Here is a 20795-nt window from a genome sequence, read left to right as displayed (position 1 = left end):
CCATGCTCCATTGCGTGTCCCACCACTCATTTGCATACAGGAAGCACAAATTAGACTCAGTGAATCATGAAGAAGAACAAGAACAAGAACAAGAAGGACAAGAACAAGAAGAACAAGATGAAGAAGAAGAAGAAGAAGAAGAAGAAGAAGAAGAAGAAGAAGAAGAAGAAGAAGAAGAAGAAGAAGAAGAAGGAAGAAGAAGTGGAAAGAGAAGTGGAGATGGAGGAGGGACTGTCTAGCTTTCATAGTGCTGGAATATGTTGTGTAAGCTGCTAGAAAAGAAAATTCATTAACAATCTAACTCGGCTATGAACCCTACAAACTACAATACCAATCTTTCTGACAAGACACACTCACTGGCACAACTATTATTGTGGTCACTAACCACTCTCTCCCTGAATTTGAGGTATAATCTACAGAACAGAATAGTATACTGTCAGGTACTATAAACTCAGTCCAAAAAAAATATATCTGAGGAGGTCTTAGGTCCTTAATTATCTAAAGAAAAATGATACCAAAATGCTTTCTAAATATTTATTTATACCCAAACAATGTTATACCCAGTCTTGATCAGAGAAACTTCTCTCTGCAATGAACTGAATGTAGCCTCATGACTGATCAAGGTGTTCATAATAAGTAATAGTTGAGTGCTTATCCTTAAACAGGACATATACATCATGTCTTCAAACAATCATGGAAAATTATCAGAGAGATTCTAGAGAAAAAGTGTAAAAACCAGAGACAGGAAGAAGAGCTGCAAAATGCTGTCTTCTGAGCACAAGTCAGATATCACAATCAAGATCTCACAGCACTCCCATATGCCCCTCCTTTCTTTCAAACTCATGGCTTCTTTTTTATTAATTACTGTTACATGCATACATGTATACATATATGTTATATATAGTATATATACATATTATGTATAATGTGTAAGCAAGTATGAAATGTGAATGCTTATTAACTCATCACTCATCACTAAAACTAGGCTGTCTGTGACCTAGTCAAGATTTAACTTTGTAATTAAGGAGGGAAAAAGGTGATGGGATTGCCAATTCGTCCAAACTTTTTCTACCAACTGACTTGAGTTTCACAGCCTCATACTTTGTACATGGTTTGCTCATTCTTATGTGCTAATACTACCTTGTGTGATAGTGTTCATAAACAGTAAAATATTAAAGCTTCTGTGTGAAGAAAAAAAAGATAATAAATTGAGACACCAGGTAATACACCCTTTCAAACTAAAGGTAGAAGATTATAAGTGAAATAATTTCACATCAATTACCTTCATTCATTGGGGAAAATAAACTCCTTTAATGTAAAAAAAAAAAAAAAAAGATCTCACAGCAGATTAAGTCTCCAGCACAGAACCCAGGAAGAAGCACTTACTACCAAGACTGACAAACAGCTTTCAATCCTCACATGAGAGATAGTGTGATAAGTTGTGCTGTTGTTGTTATTGTTGTTGTTTGGGGTTTGGGTTTTTTTTTTTTCAAGACATGGTTTCTCTGTGTAGCCTTGGCTATCCTGAACTCACTTTGTAGACCAGACTGGCCTAAAACTCACAGAGATCCACTTGCCTCTGTCTCACTGAGTGCTGGGATTATGGGTGTGTGCCACTGTGCCCAGCTATGAATGTGATGATTTAAATGAAGTGGCCTTTATGGGCTCATATATTTGAACATTTGGTTCCCAGTTAGTGGGACTGTTTAGGAAGCATAAAGAGGTATAGCCCTGTTGGAGGTGTTGTCACCTTGTAGTTGTTATGTCACTAGAGGTGGATTTCAAATACCCACATCAAGTTCAGCTCCTCTCCCTCTCCCCCCTCCCTTCCTCCCTCTGTGTCTATACCTGTCTCTGTCTCTGTCTCTGTCTCTCTCTCTCTGTCTCTGTCTGTCTGTCTGTCTGTCTGTCTGTCTGTATCTCTCTCTCTCTCTCTCTCTCTCTCTCTCTCTCTCTCTCTCTCTCTCTCTCTCTCTTCTCTCTGCCTGTCTACTTACATACCTACCTATAACCTGTGTATAAGGATCTAGTCTTCCCACTATGGCTCTAGTATCATGCCATTTTATTGGCCAGCATACTACCTGTTATGGTGAACTAACTCTCTGGCCCCAAATTAAATGCTTTCTTCTAACATTAGTAATGGTATCTCTTCATAGCAATATAATAGTAACTAAGAGAAAAATAGGGAGCCAACTCCCACAATCCACAATTTGTTCTCTAAACACACACACACACACACACACACACACACACACACACACACGTGCATGCATACATGCACCACACACTAAATAAATAAATGTAGGGAAACTTTAAAAGTTGGCTATTTCGTGAGACTTTAGCACACCTCATTTTTGTCTCCATTCTCCCAGTTCACACTGTCAACTAGAGAGGTAACATAGGAGAACAAAGGAGCATAGTGGATGGGTAAGAAGTGAGGAAGGGGAGAGTTGAGTAGTGTGCGTAAGGACTGTGCTCGAAGCACATAATACGCATGTATAAAAATGTCCTTACGAAACCCAGTACCATGTGTGATGAATATACACCAACAAAAATACATCAGTTTTTAAGAAGAGTGGTTGATAAAGCATTAGAAGAGACTGCTAGTTCATTCTTAAGGAATTCTATTCTTTTTGGCCTACCCATAAATTATTTCTCTGTTAACTTCTAGAGAAGTTATATGCTATCAACAGTTATGGTACATTTATTAATCAGGGTTCTCTAGAGAAACAGAACTTATAGAATGAATATATATTTTGCATATGTGTAAAGAAAAATATATATATGGGATTTACCAGGGTGGCTTACAGGCTGTGGCTTAGCTAGTCCAGCAAAGGCTGTGTACCAACAGAACATCCAAAAATCCAGTACTTACTCAGCCCATGAAGCTGGAGGTCTCAGCCTCATCTTCAGTATATCCCAAAGACGTAGGCTCAAATACCAGCGAAGTATTTTCTAGTAAGAGCAAGCAGAAAAAGAGAGAGCCAGCTTCCTTCTTTCATGTCCTTTATATAGGCTGCCAGCAGAAGGTGTGGCCCAGATTAAAGGTGGATCTTCCTACCCCAAAGATACGGACACCTTTAATCTCAGAAGAGGCAGAGGCAGGCAGATCTCTTGATTTCAAAGCCAGCCTGGTCTACAGAGTGGGGTCTATCTAGGACAGCAGGGCTACAGGGAAAAACCTTGTCTCAAAAAAAAAAACAAAAACAAAAAAACAAAAAAACAAAAAAGTAGGTTGTTTTTTTTTTTTTTACTTCAAATGATTTCATTAAGAAAAACTTCCCTCATATGTGTGACCAGCCATTTGGGTTTTAGTTAATTCCAGATGTTGTCAAGTTGAAAACCAAAAATAGTCACTACAATATGCTATGAGTTTAGAGAAAAGAATTTTTTTCTCTAAGTGCCCTTTGTTCCCAAAGTTATATTTGTCTCATGGTGAATTCAAAAATATTCATACAGAGAACCTGTAGGCATAAAGTTATTTGTGTAATTCAAATGCTACTTTATGTACCCCCCACACACACACATATCTGGTTGTGATCCTTGTTCTAAGAACCTCCTGTCTCAATGTTGTATAAACACTGCTCTGTAATTGTCCCCTGGTATGCCAATAAATCAGTTTATGGCCAATCTCTGAGCAGGGGAGAGAATAGAGCTGGATTTTCAGCCAGCCAGAGGAAGAGGAGTTAGAGGAGGAAGTAGGGGAGTCGGCTGCCAGCAGAAGTCCAGGAGACATCAGGAGAGAATAGGAATAGGAAAAGTTACAAAGTGAAAGTATCTCTGGAATGTAAGGCTGGAAGGGAGCCAAATTAGAGGATTAAGAATAGAGTAATGACTGCTCAGTTAATATGCTGTGAAGCTTGTTAAAATAATATAGTAGAGTCTCAAGTGTTTGTGTGATAGCGAAGTTAAGAGAGAAACTATGAGAAACAAACACAATTTTATAAATGCACAAGAACCCATTGGCTGGAGAGTCTATCAAATGGGTCTTGATCCCCAGATGCTTAGCCAATAAATAAGAGAGCAGAGAACAGATGGGATGCACACTTAATTCATTGCCAAGTGCATAGTACGTGCTTGTTAGACAACAGCTTGCAGTCATTCATAGCTTCAATGGCAATTTAATGAGTACTTCCTATACTCAGGCTCCCTCGTCTAGATGCTCTTCAAGTTTCTACAAAAAGAGTAAACACAACATGAGAACCAATAGATGATTTCAGATTAAAGGATAATGGAAAATAGAACAAAGGAAATGGGATTGAGAATAACAGAGAGAAAGAAAGAGTGCTGTCTTAGCTAGGGCTCTATTGCTGTGACAAAACACCCTGACCAAAAAGCAAGTCAAGGATGAGATGGTTTACTGGGCTTACAGTTCCACATTGTAGTCTATCACTGAAGGAAGCCAGGACAGGAACTCGAACACAGCAGGAACCTAGGGCAAGAGCAGATGCAGAGGCCATGGAGGGATGCTGCTTACTGGCTTGTTCAGCCTGATATCTCTCTCTCTCTCTCTCTCCCTCTCCCCCAATTATATGTTCTTTATTTTTTATTTTTAATTTGTTCACTCTCATCCTGGTTGTAGCCCCTTGCTCATCACCTCCCAGTCCCACTCTCCCTCCTTCGTACACTCTCCCTTGTCCTCAGAAAGGGGAGCCCTCCTCCCCTAACATATGACCTCAACCTATCAAATCTCATATGGATGCCTGTATCTTCTCCCTCTGTGGTCTGGCAAGGCTGCCCCACCAGGGAGAAGTGATCAATGTGTGGGGGCCAGAGTCCACGTCAGAAATCGTCCCAACTCCCCATATTATGGGACCCACAAGAAGACTGTGCTGCCCATCTACTACATCTGAGTAGAAGGTCTAGGTCCTCACCGTGCATGGTCCTTGGTTGGTGCATCAGTCTCTGCAGAATCTCCCTCTTCTGTCTGGATTTGTTGGCTCCATTGGTCTCCTTCTGATCTCTTATAGAACCTAAGACCACCAGCCTAGGAATGCCTCCACCTACCATGAGCTGGGCCCTCCCCCACTGACCACTAATTAAGAAAATACCTTAGACCTGAGTCTCATGGAGGCATTCCCTCAGCTGTGGCTCCTTCCTCTTTGATGACTCTAGCTTGTGTCAAGTTGATACACAAAACCAGCCAGGGTAGGTGGTATCAAGGAAGGTTATAGTAAGGAAGTAACATTATTGTTGATGTCACTATGAAGGAACTGACAATTCAAAGGCTGGAAAGAAACTTCTAGACAGAAGAAGTATCATACCAGAGGTGGAAATTAATTTTGAGACTTGAGAAGCAGGAAGGGCAGTGTGGTTGCAGAAGTGTAATATTATGAAAGTAGCAGAATTGTCTGGTCCCAACCCACGGGAAAAATCGAATCAGGGTTCACCTGAAAGAGGAAGTGGGGATTGAAAGTAGGGTACAGAGACGCGAGAAATAACGAATCAAGTCAGGAAATTTCTGATCAAGATTCACTTTATTGCCAACTAGCAGGAACATATATAGGGCAAGGTCAATAGGATCTATTCTTATCTCACAAACCCTAGCCCCCGGGCAAGAATGCAATAGCCTAAATCGCTCCCTGTAGAACTTCCTAGTTCTCTGAGTAGTTCCTTGTAAGAACTTCCTACCTCTGGGTGGTTCCAAGTTGAGACTTCTCTACTTCTTTCAAAGATAAATAGTCCAAGGAAAGCCTGGAACACAAGACCTTGTGGTGAGGTAAAGGTCAGCAACTCGAAGGTCACGGCATACAGCTTAAGCACAGGATTTCTGACATGGCAGAATTTGGCATGGGTCCCCACACAGAATAATCACAGAGATATAGTAGATGCTATGCATTTGGAGCCTCACAGGCTATGCATATGGGTTCTATCCAGACTGCTATTAAGACATTGAGAATGAGCTTAGATGCAGTGTTTGCATATAAACCACCTCACCCTAGGTTGCCTAGCAAGCTCTGTCATCATAACATGCCTACAACTAGGCTTGCTCAAGGGGCCCAGGATAAAAGGACAAACCCACCATCTGTCACTCTCTTACTTTGTCTGACTCTTATACTTTGTCTAAAGGCACCTCTCCCCCATCCCACCCCATATCTCTCTCTCTCTCTCTCTCTCTCTCTCTCTCTCTCTCTCTCTCTCTCTCTCTCTCTCCTCTCTCTCTCTCTCTGTGTCTCTCCCTCTCTCTGTCTCTCTCTCTCTCCCTCCTACCCTCATGGCCTAATCAGGTCCATTTCCCTTCTCTTCAAATATATTTCTTCATATTCATATTTTTTGCATGCCATCTCATTTTTAATCCTAACACAAAGGACAGGCCAGGGAAAAGGGAAAGCTAACTTCAGATTTTCACATCTCTCTCTTCTCCTCCAAATACAATCTTCCAGTCTCACCCCCCAGCTTATTCCCTTGGGAATGGAACCAAAGAGTGAGGAGAGACCACAGCTTCTATGACTCTGTGGGTGAAAATGGTGCAGGAGATTTTGAGGAAAGGAGTAAGAGTGAAGACCTGAAGCTTGCCTACCTGGTTCTCTGGTCTGCTTGCTTCTCGGTGGGCTTGGCTGATTGGTTCCCAGAAAATGTCTGCTGGAGTTGGGGCTGGGAGAGAGTGATGAGTCAGGGGAAGGAAAGTTGAGAAGACAGATCTGTGTGATACAGTGGAGACGCAGGGAGGCAGAGAGGAAGGCCCTAGCAGATGGTCTACAAGATGGAAGATAGACTCTCAGGCACTAAAGACAAGATCAAGGAAATGCATACTTAAGTCAAAGAAATAAGTCCAAGCAGAAACATCCAAAAAATCTGGAACACTATGAAAAGACCATATCTTTATTCTATAGAAAGACAAGGTCTTCAAAAACCCCAGAGACATGCAAAATATGGCATTTAGAAATTTTTTTATTACTTTAAAGATTCATTGACAATGAGACAGGTTAACTCCTGGCAACACCCAGCCTACCTCAAAGAAGATGATGAGCATCAGAGAAGTTCCTTGTGGAGATGGCTTCAAATGTGGCAAACAACCAACTGGGCAAAAGGTCTTCATTTCTACCACAGACAGAATTCTGCCTTAAAAAGGGCAAGCTTGGATGCAGGCAGAGTCGACAGCCAAACTCTGCCAAGACAGGTTAAGCAAGTCCTCAATAGTTCCTCCCTCACAAATATGTCGGTCAGATATATCGAGCCAGAAGGCTAAAGAAAATGCTCCAATGTTTAAGAGAGTTTTGGGTAACTATTCAGGTAGAAAACTGTCTCTGTCATCTTTTCATTTGGAAAGCTACTAACCTGCACTCCCAGCATACAGAGTTGAACACCAGGTAGCTTAGTTTTATACTGAAGCTTAATTGTTTAGGGGTTAAGATGATTTTAGATCTAGATAGGTGAACTAAGTTGATAATGACAATATGTGATGGAGATTGATTTATATTCAGAAATTTAGATGCACCAAGATAAGAAAGGCATCTTCTTTGAGGCTGCCAAATACGAATAGCCTAAACACTAAGAACGTAACATTTATATAATCCCTGATTGTGTCACAGTTCTTCTTGCCATAGGTTATTTATTGTATATATGTGTAATAATATAAATGTATATGTACAAAATTTAAAAAAAGAAAAAACCGAATCTAAGAATAATAGGAGAAGAAACCCACATCAATGATGTCATAACCCAAAAGAACATTTACGAAACATTTCACCCAAACACAAAGAATATTCCTTCTTCTCAGCAGCTCATGGCACTTTCTCTAAAATTGACCCATACTTGGACACAAAGCAAGTCTTAACCAAAACAAAAAATAAGGTCAGGCATCCTAACAGACCACCACAGATTAAATCTGAGTATCAACAACAACAGAAACAACAGAAAGCTTACAAACTCATTCTGAACAAGTCATTGCTGAATTTTTAAAAATGAGTCTAGAAAGAAATTCCTTGAAAGACTTTCTAGAATGGAATGAAAATGAATACACTTCATACCTAAATTTTAAATAACACAATGAAGGCAATTCCAAACACTGAATTTATAACACTAAGTGCCTACATTAAAAATGGGGGGAGATCTTATACTAGGAACTTAACAGCACACCTAAAAGCTCTAGAACAAAAAGGAACAAGCAAGCTTAATTTGGGTAGATGGCAAGAAATAAACTGATGAGTGAAATCAATCAAATAGAAACACAGAGTAGAATACAAAGCATCAGTGAAACAATGAGTTGGTTCTTTAAGAAACATCAGCGAGATAGACAAACCCTTACCAAAACTAACTGAGAGGCAGAGGGGGAGAGAACATCTAAATTAACAAGACCAGAAATGAAAAGGGGGACATAACAACAGACACTGAGGAATGACAGAGAACCATAAGGGCATGCTTTAAACCTATACTCCAGGAAATTGGAAATATCTAAATGAAATGGATAGTTTTCTCAATAGGTACCACTTACCAAAGTTAAATCAAAATAAAATTAATAAACCTATAATACCTAGTGAAATAGAAGCAGTCACTAAAAGTCTGCCCAACTTTCAAAGAAGAGTTAATGCCAATATTCCTCAAATTATTTCACAAAATAGAAACAGAAGGACTATTGACCAATTTGTTTTATAAGACCAGAGTATCCTTGATACCTAAACCACATAAATACCAAAGGAAGAGAATTAGAGACACATTTCCCTTATGAACATAAATATAAAATTTTTCAATAAAATAACATGCAAAACATCCAAGAACATATATATAAAATGTCATCCACCGTGATAAATGGGACTTCATTCCAGAGATGCAGGGATGGTTCAACATATAAATATAAGTAAATGTATTCCATTGTATAAATAAACTGAAACAAATAACATGTGACCATCTCATTGGATGCCAAAAAGGCCTTTGGTGAAATTCTACACCCCTTAATCATAAAAGTCCTAGACAGGTTAGGAATATAAGGGACACCTAAGCATAATGAAGGTAGTTTACATCAACAACAAATTAAATAGTAAAAATTACAAAGCAATTCTGCTCTAATCAGGAATAAACAAGATGGTCCACTCTCTCCATATCTATTCATGTTGTACTTGAAGTTTTAGCTTGAGCAATAAGTCAAAGAGAGAGAGAGAGAGAGAGAGAGAGAGAGAGAGAGAGAGAGAGAGAGAGAGAGAGAGAGAGAGAGAGAGAGAGATCCAAGGGATGCAAATTGGAAAGGAAAAAAATCAAACTATCATTATTTGCAGATACGATAATATGTACATATGACCCAAAAAATTCCACTGGGGAACTACTACAGCAGACAAACAGTTTCATCAAAGTGTCTGGGTAGAGGATTAACTCAAAAAGTAATTGTAGTCCTCCTTTATACAAAGGACAAACCAACTGAGAACAAAATCAGGGAAACAATACCTTTAGTGATATAAATATCTTAATAAATAACCAAGTGACTGAAAGACCTATATAATAAGAACTCTAATTCTTTGAAGAAAGAAATTGAAAAAGATATCAAAAGATGGACCAATCTGAAGCCTGGTGTGGTGGTGCATGCTTTTAATTTTAATCCCAGCACTTGGGAGGCAGAGGCAGGTGGATCACTGTGAGTTTGAGACCAGCCTGGTCAACAAAGCAAGTTCAGGACAGCCAGAGCTACACAGAGAAACCTTATATCAAACAAACAAACAAACAGAAAGATGGAATGATTTCCCATGCTTATTGATAAATAGGACTAACATAGTAAAATAGTTAATTTTACCAAAAAGAAGACACAGACTCAACACAATCCTCACCAAAATTCCAACACAATTCTTTACAGACCTTAAAAGAACAATACTAAACTTCATATGGAAAAATAAAAATCCCCAGAATAGCTAAAAACATGTCCAGATGGATCACCATCCCTAATTTCAAATTATTCTACAAACTATGGTAACAAATCCCACATGGTAATGTCATAAAAACAGACAGGTGGATCAATGGAATTGAACCAAAGACCCAAACATAAATCCTCACATCTATGCACACCTGATTTTTTTTATAAAGAAGCGAGAAATATACAATGAGGAAAAAAAAGCATTTTCAACAAATGGCACTGGTCTAACTGGGTGTCCTCATGTAGAAGAATACAAATAGATCCATATCTATCACCCTGCACGAAACTTAAGTCCAAGTGGATCAAATAAATCAACATAAAACTAGATACACTGAACCTGGTAGAAGAGAAAGTGGGGAAGAGCCTTGGCACAGGAAGAAACTTTCTGTGCAGAATACCAATAGCACAAGCACTAAGACCAATAATTAATAAATGGGACCTCATGAAACCGAAAAGTGTAACAGTGGGTTTTCTTGCCCCAGTTCCTGAAGTAACAACTCTGAGACTTCATTATTTTTTAATAAATGCCTAGACGATAAGTTTTGGCTCATTCCCCGACTAGCTCTTAACTTGTTTTCCTCTCCTCAGTTTCACACATCCATCTTCCTCAGAGTCCAGGTAGTCTCCCACCTCTGACTCTATTCCAGAGCTCATCTCTTTCTCCTAGAATTCCCACATCCTATTTCCTGCCTTAGCAATAGGCCATCAGCTTTTCGTTGATATGTGATGCTTCCATACAACACACAAGAAAGTCTTTCTACACAAAAGCTTCTGTAAAGCAAAGAACACCATCAATAAGACAAAACAGCAGCCTACAGAATGGGATAAGATCTCCAGCAACCCCACATCTGAAAGGGGGCTAATTTCCAAAATATATAAAGAAATCAAAAAACTAGACATCAGTAAACCAAATAATCCTATTTTAAATAGGGTACATATCTAAACAAAGAATTATCAACAGAGGAATATCAAACGGCCAAGAAGCACTTTAAAAAAAATATTCAACATCCTTAGTCGTCAGGGAAATACAACTCAAAACAACCCTGAGATCCATCTTATACCCATCGGAATGGCTAAGATCAAAAACATAAGTGATAGCACATGCTGGTAAGGATGTGGAGAAAGGGGAACACACCTCCATTGCTGATGGGAGTGCAAACTTGTACAGCCACTTAAGAAATCAATATAACAATTTCTCAGAAAATTGGAGATAGTTATACCTCAAGACGCAGCTATACCACTCCTGGGCATATAGGATGCTCCATCATACCACAAGGATACTTGCTCAACTATGTTCATAGCGGCTTTATTCATAATAGACAGAAACTAGAAATAACCTAGATGGATACAGAAACTGTGGTACATTCACACAATACAGTATTGCTCAGCAGTTTAAAAAAAAATGACATCATGAAGTTTGCAGGCAAATTAATGAAAATAGAAAAAAAAACCATTGTGAGTGAAGTAACCCAGACCCAAAAAAACAAATATAGTATGGTGCTCACCTAAAGTGGGTAGTAACTGTAAAGAACAATCATGCTACAATTCACAGACCCAGAGAAGCTAAGTAACAAGAACGGTAAATGGGGGGGGGGGGGGTGAGACATATGAATCTCTCTGGGAAGGGGAAGTAGAATAGACATTGTGGGCAGAGGAGGTGGGATGGGGAGATCAGGTCAAGGGAGAATGGAGGAAGCGAGTGCTGGGAGAGACAACTGGAATTGGGGGCCATCTTGGGGATGAGCTAGAAACCTAATGCAATGGAAACTCCCAGGAATCCACAAGGTTCTCCCTAGCTAAGACTCCTAACAATGAATGATAAGGAGCCTGAACCAGCCTTCTCCTGTAACGAGGCAAGACTTCCAGTGGATGGATTGGGACACCAACCCAGCCACAAAACCTTCCACTACAATTTGTCCTGCCTACAATATGAGCTGTAGTAAAGGTGGTGCAGGAATTGTGGGAGTGGCTGACCAATAACTGGTCCAGCCTGAGGCCCATAACATGAGAGGGGGCCCACCCCTGACACTGCCTAGAGGCCCAGAAACCAGAAGCTGGGTCACCTAGAGACCTAGGATAGAACCAAACATGACTGGCAAAAAAATAAAAAAGTCAATGAAATGATGCCTAATGATATTCTGCTATAGTCATAGATCAGTGCCTCACCCAATTGTCATCAGAGAGGCTTCACCCAGCAACTAATGGAAAACAGATGCAGAGACCCACAGCCAAACATTAGGCAGAGCTTGGGAAATGATTGTAGAAGTCTCAGGGACCAAGGACACTACAAGAAACCAGCTAATCACTAATCAACTAATATGGATTCATAGAGGTTCACAGAGACTGCAACAAAACCAGGAAGGCTGCATGGGGCTGGTCTAGCCCCTCTCTGTGTGTATGTTATAGTGTGTAGCTTGGTCTTTCTGTGGGACTCCTAACAGTTAGAGCAGGGACTGTCTCTGACTTTTTTTTTTTTTTTTTTTTTTTTTTTGCAGGCTTTGAGGCCCTTTTCCTCACACAGGCTTGCCTCAGTCAGCCTTAATACAAGGGGAAGGCTAATCTTACTGAAACTTGATACACCATACTTGGTTGATAACAATGGGAGGCCTGCCCTTTTCTGAAGAAAATGGAGGAGGAGTGGGTAGAGGTGAACAGGAGGGACTGGGAGAAGAAGGCAGGGGAGAGAGGGTGGAATTGCAGTCAGGATGTAAAAAACAAAAGCAAAAACAAAACAAAACAAACAAACAAACAAAAAACCCCACTTGGAACAGTTACCAAAGTCTATAAACAAGGCTACCCACCCCTCCCCCGGGAAGGGGGCTGAACTGGTGCCAGAGACCAGGAGGGGCCAAAGGTTAGAAGAGCAAATAGAAAACATGAAGGGCTTAGAAAGAATGCAGGCTTGCATTCAGCTTCCGTTTTTGTTTTTTTTTTTTTTTATGTTTTCCTTCTCTGATGAGCTCAGACTTTTCCATAACAAACTAGTCTGTTGCATAAACTTTCTTTACAAGTTTAACGATATAAATTTCCATTCTCCTTTGCAGTGTGTTTGGTCCCCTGAAGGAGGGTGACCAGCTGCAGGAAGCCCTTCATCTTTGATGTTCAGCTATGATTCACTCCTGGGTCAGGCTCGGTCTCCACAACCTTTCCCTCAGGAATCAGAAGCCAGGAGCTGACACCAGCTGGGAGGTGGAGAGCCACATCTCCCACCTCCTCCGTGGGAGGCTTTCAGGTTAATCATCCAGCCCCTGTGCTTTGAAGGAAGGATGAGAGGAAAGCTGCGAGTGACAGAAGCAGGAATATGAGGCAACGTGAGTGTCCCGGAGGGAAGAGCTCACGTGCCTGGGGAGGATGACTGCTCAAGACACGGGGATGATTTAACATTCTGTAGTCTTCAGGTCAAACTGATTACCATTAAATAGATATTTACACGATTGGGACTAAATCCTCTACCTCATCTTCTGCTAAAGGCCAATCAGAGCACTCTAATATCAGTAACAAGAACTTAAACTCTCTCCAGGCATCTTTCATTTGCAGCCTTATGTACCTCTACAGATATTTTGTTGGCTGTCCCATACCCATTTCTGCACTGTGCCTCTGGTGGGCCTGTGCTAGAGATATCTTCCTGGTCCCCTCTTCTCTTCTTTTGCTCATCCATCAATATCCAATTCACACTCACCTTATTTTACTCATCTACTAAATGCTGGCTAATTACCCATTATGTGGCATACTGCCTGACGTTCAACTGTGTTCTGAGTGTAAAATGATGTCAATTGTTAAATACAGCCCACAACGTTCTCTCAAGCATAGGGTTTCTATTTGAATTTTCCTTATACTAGATTCTAGTCCTGGGTACCAATATATTCTAATGAAAGCCAAAAGAATCCTATGAGTAAAAAATTTGGCTGGACTTCATCCCAATCCTATAAAGTAACCTATAAAGTCTTAAAATTTCCCAAGCAACAGTAGTGACTTTGTTATGCATGATGGGCCCCTGGATGGTAGGGTGAGGGAACCCGCATGAGCTCCTGGGCAGCTTTGATAGCAAGATAATTAGGAACTGGGCTAGCCATGTGAAATATCACCACGTCGGTAGAGATCTGGTGTCCAGGTCTGGAGAAAGGGGAGGCTTAGTATTGAGTTCAGTCATGAAGGCAATGGCTCAATGAATTAATCACGCATAATAATACCTTGATAAAATCTAGACACTGATGCTTTTGGTAGACATCTTCCCTGGTAAAGGCTTTCCGTATGTTGTACCACAATGATGGGCTGGAAAGATACATCCTGACTCCACAGAGGAAGAGAATGGAAACAGAAGCCCTTTCAGACTTTGCCCTCTGTGTCTTTTTGCTTCTTGACTTACTCTAATTTGTACAATTTTTTTTGTGATAAAACTAAGTCATAAGGTGAGCATGACCTGGGTTCTGTGAACCCTTCTAGAAGAGTATCACCACTGACTCCAAGATCCATAGCCAGTTGGTCACAAATGAGTATGGGCTAAAACTGCTGGTATCTGAAGTAAAAATGTCCTACAAAAGTTCTGCCTCTGACCTGTAATGGTTGACCTAGCTGGGTAGTTAGCATCCACAGTCAGACTATGTTTTAAAAAATGAATAGCAAATATATACATGGGCTAAGAAGTTCCAAATTAAATCATTTAATAATTTATTTGGCTCTAGACTAGACATATCAGAAGAGAAAATTAATAAACTTCAAGAAATTTGGTCATTTCGGACCAAAAAGAATCTCATTTTCTAAGACTTTAAGGGCAAATTTGAACACTGTTCTTTTTATTGTATTTTGGTAAATTTCAACATGGTGAGTCTTCTTTTTGAGGCATTCAGGCATCCTGGAGAATAATTTCCTCTCTTCCTCACAGGCACTTCAGTTCTTGAAGTATTTAATATAGAGCTTGATAGCACTCATATCTTCAGTCAGCAGCTCAAAGAATGCCCCAATCACCTTCTCATTAAGTAGACACCCAGTCAGAACACTCAACCCAGGAGTCAGATGATGGAAATTTGCATATCAAATAGTTGAAATTATCAATAGACATTTGGTTAATACCTAATAGGCAAAGTTAATAATATTTTCCTTTTTTCATTATAAATGGAATTCTTTTGTAGGTCTGTGTCATCATCATCCTGTGTCTGGGATCTTACATGCTTATAGAATTCAACAGCCCTCCTCCAGTTCCATAAACATATGTGTGGGGGAGGTTGCATGGCATCATAGGGCTAGGGGAAGTTATCTGAAGTTTCCATGAGCAAAATTACAATAAAGACCTCTTTGCCTTTTGCTAATTGAAAATAAACTGCTCTCCTTTGGAGAAGGCCTTGGCCCTCTGAGGGCTGCCATGGAAACAAGCTCGCTAGAGGCTCTAGCAACTCCTCAGACATTTAATTTCACCCACAGCAAAATGTACTCTGTAAATGCTCATAATACAAAACATATATTACCCAGGAACAACGTGCGGACTCATTTTCTTTCTTTCTCTCTTTCTTTCCTTCTTTCTTTCTTAAGATACCCACATGGAATGTTTAGGGTGGGGGAAATCTAAGGAGCATCACCACAAATAGCTGTGAAAAACTGACCAAGAAGACTATAGGGCATATCTTAAAGGAAGGAAAAGTGGTAACAACACACACACACACACACACAAAATGGAGAGATGACTAGAAGACTCCAAAAATGTGTTACATCTTGGCTTAACTTTGCCCTAGCCACCAAACCCTGCTTTGATGCTCCAGTCATTTGTCCAAAACAAAACAAAGCAATATTTGCAACTCAGATAGAAGACAAGGCAAGAGTATGCACAAAGAATGATCTCTCTCTCTGTCTCTCTGTCTGTCTCTCTCTCTCTCCTTCCTTCCTCCCCCCCCTAATAAAAAGGCAGAGTTCTTATCTTCTCCCCGCCTCTCTGTAGTTTCTAAACCTTCTAGATATTTAGCACAACCTTCAGGACTGGAGGGGAAATGAACAACTGAGATCTAACACCTTAGCATGCCAGAAGAGGAAATTAGATCCAAGAGTGTAAGAGTGGTATGTCCACAAAAACAGACCCCATCAACCATAAGGTCTGAGTCTCAGTTCCAGCCTTTCCCTTGCCAGTGCTTCTACAAAAGCTCTAGCCCTCATCACCTTGATCCAACACAAAAGAAAAAGTAGGTCAATTTCTGTGCCAAGACGTGGACAAGCATCCCTTTCCTCAGGATGGTCTGTAAGGTGAGTGAATATGCCAGCGTCACAGATAAAGCAACGGAGGCGTGAGAATTAGGAGAGGGTCACACTGATGTCAAGGAGCAAAACAGGACAGGACTCAACCACTTATCTGTCTGACTCCAGGTCTGTGCTCATTGTTACATTGTACCCATAAACCATTGCAATCACTAACAGATTAATTCGCTTTCCACTATAACCCTTGCCATTCTTTTAACTTGTGTTTCACCATATCACTGCCTTCTTCAAAAACCCAACTCTTATCTTGTCACTGAGAATGGCCACAGTCCAGTCCCACCAATGTGTCTAGCTTTGTCTTCAGAATCTTACTTGCTGGGTGGTTGATGAATTTTGCAACCTCATCCCATCACTTCCTCTCTGAACATGAAGTCTTCCTCCCCTGTCTTCTCGCTGAAATTCTCAGCTCTGGATCGTTTGTATCCTTTCTGACCAAGTGACTGTCTATTAACTGCTCTGCATTTCCTATTGTCTAATCCGAGTCTCTAACTGTGTAACCCTGGTAAGTTTCTCAACTTTCATTTCTGAAAATATAACATGAGGCTAATTATAACCCCATGTGAAAGAGTGTTGGGAGGATAATGTCAATTAGTACCAAAATAAAAAATAAAAACACTTTGAACAGTATGCCAAACAGAGTGATACTCAAGATGCATGAATTGGTCTCAGCATTTATTGTAGGCATCTGGTACTAGGATCCTGGGGACAGGGCAGAGATAAGTAAGCCACAAGCATTTCATCCATTTCATCCAACCCAGTGAAGAACTTAGGCATGGCAATCAAGAATCCCAGTACTTTAATGCTAGAACAGAGGCAAGGGCACACAGCAGCAGCAGGAAGTAGTGCTATGTGCCGAGAATCAAGTAAGGTTACAGCAGAGCATATTATCCAAAATTAAGGAGATACAGGCTTCCTTCCTAATGGCACCTGAGTGCATCTGGCACTGTCGCACAGGAGTCGCTAGGAAAGGGAGTGGCTAGACCTCAGTGTCTGTGTCAAGTGACACGGGGAGATAGGCAGGATTCCATCTCACAGAGGGCCAAGTACCATCCAGGAGCCTCTTGACATTGTAGGCAGAGGGATTCCCACCCCGGCTTAATGAGCACAGTCTCAGCTGGCCTCCCTGCATGCTTTACCAATGCAGCACTTGCAAGCTATTCTTTCTGAGTTCCAAGCAGCCCTTGCAAGGCTTTCTGAAACACTTCACCAAAAACCCTCCAGCAGCCCTTCTCTGAGGCATCTTAGCCTAGACTGATGGGTTTCGCCCCAGTAACTCTGCGACATTAGCTACAACTAGTGAGGCAGGGCATTAGCACATGATCTACAGACAACTATCTCATCCTTGGCAAGGGTCCTATCGGAAGTGCCCAGAGCAAAAGCCTGGCTCTGTGGTGGCCCTCCATCCCGGAAGCCAACTGTCTGTACAACCAAACTCCCTCTCTCAGGAAGCTGAAACATGAGGTGGATGGGGAGGAAAATAAGACTAAGGCAATGAAAGCAGAAAAGCTCACATTGAGGAAAGCAGTGAGCAGAGGGCATTACCAAGCCTACAAGGGAGAGCATTAGCAGACCTGGAACAGCAAAGGCTCAGCAAAGAACACGGCTGGCTGAGGAAGCTGATGAGAGAAACATGATGTGTTCCCTGCCACAGCCTCGTTCTCAGTCTCCATGCTTCTACATTTGAACAGTGCAATTTTCTTTTCTTTATTTCTTCTTTTCCCCTTATTTCTCTGAACATCTTCAAAATGAAATCCAAAATACTATTGGCAAGTTCGTTGTTTGCAACCAGACTGAGTCCAGGCAATGGAACAGGCACTTGCCCTTCCTGCTGCTCTGCAAGGCAAGGTCTGCAAATGCTTTCTCATGAACAGTCATGCACTGACTGAAAAGGAAGAAAGGGCACGGCTTATTCTAAGAGACTTCCCAGATTTTATGAGAGGAGATACTGGCTTGTGAGAGGAAATGCAGAGACATGAGGCAGAAGTGGGGGAAACCAGCCCTGACAAGTAATCTAGACTTTACCCCAAGATTACAACATTCTGTATAAGAGATTAGAAAAATATAAGCTGGGGATTAGTGGTACCTGCCTGTAACTCCAGCACCTAGGAGGTGACAGCAAGAAGTCAGGTGTTCAAGACCAACCTGTGCTACAAGAGACTGTCTCAAAGGAAAAAGCCAAGTGTACAAGACAGGAAAATGGGAAAGAGAGACAAAAAGGCAGGGAGGGAAGATCAGCTTTGAGGTTGCTAAATAAAATGTTGTAGCTTCATCTAAAACATATTGTTGACCCCAATATGGACTCTCTTTTGTTACTATTACAAAATACCTGAGAGTAGGTGCTCATAAAGAAAAGAAGTTTATTTGGTTTGTTATTTGTTTCAAGGATGAAACAAACAACAAAGCATTAGCTTGTTAAAGGCTCCTTGGATGCATCACCTCACTGCCTCCATCCCATGGCGGGTGTACAGTCTCAAGGCAAAGCCAGAGAAATGGCAAAAGCCAGTCTTTTGACATACCATCAAGCCCCACTTACTAAAAGTTTCACCCCTCCACTCTACAGCGCCACTTTGAGGACCAACCATGCAGCATGTTTACTGGGAAACAAGCCACATTTCCATCACAGCATTATCTCAATGATAAAAGTAGATACAAAGAATTTGGATACTCAAACCAACTCCCTTTAGCAAAAATCACTAAGAAGGAAATCCACTTCTCCAGGGACACTCACCCAACCAAAAACATAAAGTAATTCATCAAAACAGCACACTCTGCAGAGGTGTTCAACCTATCAACACTGTAACATGATGCTGTCACCTGCATTTGTTTGGACCACATGTACCCATGGAATTCATGTAACCCAGGCCACAGATCAGACACATCTTCTAGTGCCAATATGGAAGGTCCCATCCCAAGAGCAACATTTTCAACCAGTATTGCCTTAAGACACATCACATGCACATAATGGAGCCGGGACACATTTTCAGAAAGTGTATTGTGGTACAATCCAATTGACCCCCCCCTTTCAGAAAAGAAAATAAATTAGAGATTGTCTATGAATATCCCCTAATTTACCTGACCCAAGTTTCACCAATGTCAGCTTCCACTCCACAAAGACAGACATTAAGAATTGTCAAGAAATACTCATGAGTTTCAGAGTTTCAGAACATACCAAATTCCAAAGGGAATCCAGAACCTGGCCTCCAAAGCTTCCTCTGCTTCTTGCTTATCTTTTTCTTCTTCTTCTTCTTCTTCTTCTTCTTCTTCTTCTTCTTCTTCTTCTTCTTCTTCTTCTTCTTAATTAATGCTTTCTAAGACCCCTGTGTCTTCAAAAGATCAGTGGTTATGCTGCCAATCCAAAGACCTGAGGCTGAGGCTTCAAAGGCAGGAATCACGTGCTCACCCCCAACCCACTCCCACGTTCCCGCAGGCTCTTCACAAGCAGAAAAGGCCTTCAGTGTGATTCCTGCTCACATCGCTGTGGGGTTAAGCAGGGTTCCTAGGCAGCTCCCAACACCATCTGCTCGCACTGCCTTCTCCCACTGCCAGGGAGACCCATGTTGCTTTTCCTAACTTAAAGGCAGAGAGATTTTTTTTTTTTTTTTTTTTGAGACAGGGTTTCTCTGTGTAGCCTTGGCTGTCCTGGACAAGACAGAGAGATTCTTATACATGCACAGGACCCTGGGCAACTGGTGAAAAGGAGCCTCCTGGGACGTGGGTAGAAAGAAAGGCAGTGGGGACATCCTGCTGGGACGACATTAGCATCCCCAGCACTGTGCCAGGAAGGGCCATTAGAAAGAGGAGCTCTGTTTTACTTCTAGTCTGCTGAATTTGACCCAGTTCCAGCCCCGTGGCAATCTCATTTTGAGAGGGACCACGGGAAGCACAAGACTGAAAGATGCTGTCTGAGACTCAGCAGTCTGTGACTTCTGTAGTCTTGCTCCTGCTGCATTTTCCCCTCCCTTCCTTCTTGGCTCTTTCCAGTTTTCAGCCCTACAAAATCCACTTCTCAGGACTTTGTTCTGCTTTCTGGGGGTGGGGGAGGGGTGTAGGGGCCTTGTCACTTTCCCTTATTTGCCCTTTACTTTCTTTTGCCTTGTTTCTCTGGCTTTTCTTCATTCTTAATGTAGAAGAAGAACCACAAGGTCAGAGTTGGCGTGACTTTGAATACTGTTAGAAACCTGGACCACACAGTGGTCTACTGGCTAAACTAGCATTTAGGAACCAAAGGTTCCCTGCTTTTCTGAGGAACAAAGGATGTGAAGAGATCTGAGAGAGGTCACTAGAGCAGGTGCATGGAAACGCCCTCAGCAGTTTGATGACTGTAGTTAATTGTTAATCAGTACAGAAGCCCAATCTCTTGATCATAATACAGCTACATAAGACTGTACACATTGAGTTGGGGAATGAGTCCTGGCATCTAAGAACCAACCTGGGACTATAGGAAGTGCACAGTGTTTCTAGGAGCACTCTGAGATGAGCCTTACTGAACAAATAATTCATATAATACCAAGAACAAATCAGGCCACTCTAGGACAAAGAAGAGCCCCATATTTATGCCCAGATATGAACAAAAATACCAACACTGTCCAATGCATAAAAATCCCCACTAGACCAACTTCTGTTTCTTTACCAGTTAAAGCCACCACCTTATTCAGCATGGGGCTAGAATAGCATCTGGTAAGAGTCTTCTTGTAGGGCCATGTCAAGACAGAGAGAC

General features: G+C 41.3%; 1 protein-coding gene and 1 long non-coding RNA gene across 3 annotated transcripts in view; both read right to left on the bottom strand.

Annotated features, from left to right (window-relative positions):
* Positions 1-20795, bottom strand: part of LOC311580083 (uncharacterized protein) — a 355681-nt gene that overhangs the window by 176073 nt on the left and 158813 nt on the right. The window lies entirely within an intron of this gene.
* The window catches only part of LOC311580101, a 73530-nt gene that overhangs the window by 47687 nt on the left and 5048 nt on the right, over positions 1-20795 (bottom strand). The window contains exon 1 of one of the 2 annotated variants that reach the window (XR_014773363.1): positions 2876-2980. The exons of the other annotated variant lie outside the window; for it this stretch is intronic. This is a non-coding gene — a long non-coding RNA (uncharacterized lncRNA). Of the gene's footprint in view, positions 1-2875; positions 2981-20795 lie in introns of those variants that run through there. 2 annotated transcript variants of the gene reach the window in all.

Source organism: Acomys minous (assembly GCF_964271855.1).
Source record: "Acomys minous genome assembly, chromosome: 12".
Classification (NCBI taxonomy): domain Eukaryota; kingdom Metazoa; phylum Chordata; class Mammalia; order Rodentia; family Muridae; genus Acomys; species Acomys minous.
Note: the sequence above shows the minus strand (reverse complement) of the source record. Positions and strands in the feature narration are given on the sequence as shown.